The sequence below is a fragment of the Nanorana parkeri genome, unplaced genomic scaffold (genome assembly GCF_000935625.1).
Source record: "Nanorana parkeri isolate BGI_ZX_2015 unplaced genomic scaffold, ASM93562v1 scaffold1079, whole genome shotgun sequence".
Classification (NCBI taxonomy): Eukaryota; Metazoa; Chordata; class Amphibia; order Anura; family Dicroglossidae; genus Nanorana; species Nanorana parkeri.
Window position 1 is genome coordinate 357,039 of NW_017307347.1, and position 1,283 is coordinate 358,321.

Genomic DNA, 1,283 nt, shown 5'->3' on the forward strand with positions numbered 1-1,283 from the left:
TTGTATAGAATATGGATTGTCTTGTTCTTTTTCCAACAAAAGTGGAGTTACACTTTAAAGGAAGTCTGTGCTTAACTGATGTATCTTGGCTCTCACAGCTGACCTCCTTCTGAAAATACAAGTTGCCTGGCTCTTATGCTTAGCTACTGCATTCATTACTTTGAGTCCCTTGGTGCACACCAAGCTTGCCGTTCAGGAGTTCCAACTTTCCCAATGGCTGGTCAGAAAGCCTGTGCAGTAGCATTAGACATATAAACTGGATCAGTATGACACCCAGGCAACTTGCATTTTAAAACAAAAATTTAAATATATCATAAAATAATAAATATATTTTTTAATTTACATTTTTGGAAGGTAGGAAGTGGCATTTCTAAAATTCCCGCTCAGAGTTTTAAACTGTTTTTCCACTTTTGCTGCCAAATTGGGATAACACCTATTCCTTACATGTTCCTATTCACATAGCATAAGCGATAGATAGATAGATAGATAGATAGATAGATTTTTTTTATGCTCTTTGCGGTTTAAATTGCTTTTACTTGGGCTAGGTTTTCTTGGCTTCTTTAGGGTTAAAAATGTCTACTAAAAGTGTCTACTTGCTTCTTTTTCTTTTGTAATGTTAGAGAAGGCTGAGGGGCTTCTCCATTGTACGCTAATGAAGTTAACGAGAGAAACACAATCTTCAAATTTAATTCCTAGTCTTTCTGTAAGGACAAATCACTGAAAAAAGGTAAGAAATATATATTTTTTAATGATCTATTTGTCAGTACGCTGTGTGAATAGGAACACAGAGGGGTTTTTTTTTTCAAGTTTGACTGTAAAAGTGGAAAAATACTAAAGTTTTTGTCGTCCTACAAAACCAAAGTTGTGGCACTTTAAAACATCCTACTCATTAAAAAAGTGAAACCTTGAAATGAGCCTCGTTAATATTCCAGCTATCCTAATCTACTGTCCTGACCTTCATGTGGACAAGCAGAAACTTAAACTGTACTTGTAAACATTTCCAGAAGACAGATTGTATTACACGGTAAAGCAGTTTGTTGGAAAATAGGATAGAGGGCATCAAGGACTTGGCAGGCAACATACGTGACATAACAAAGACTAAACATACAAATACAATGCCATCAAGGCGTCTAGATTTGTTTTTAAAGCTTGAATTCTAGCAATATAGGTATCTTCTGTAGGCCAGAGAATGTCTGCTGCTGTGCCTGGGGTGGTACAAATCTAAAATGTTTCTGCATGTCGAGACTCGGGGCCCCCACTCCCCCCCCCCCCCCTGAATAAGG

At 37.2% G+C, this 1,283-nt stretch overlaps 1 protein-coding gene across 1 annotated transcript in view; it reads right to left on the minus strand.

Moving 5' to 3' along the window:
- Positions 1 to 1,283, minus strand: part of SMOX (spermine oxidase) — a 39,477-nt gene that overhangs the window by 382 nt on the left and 37,812 nt on the right. The gene's annotated exons all lie outside the window — the stretch shown is intronic.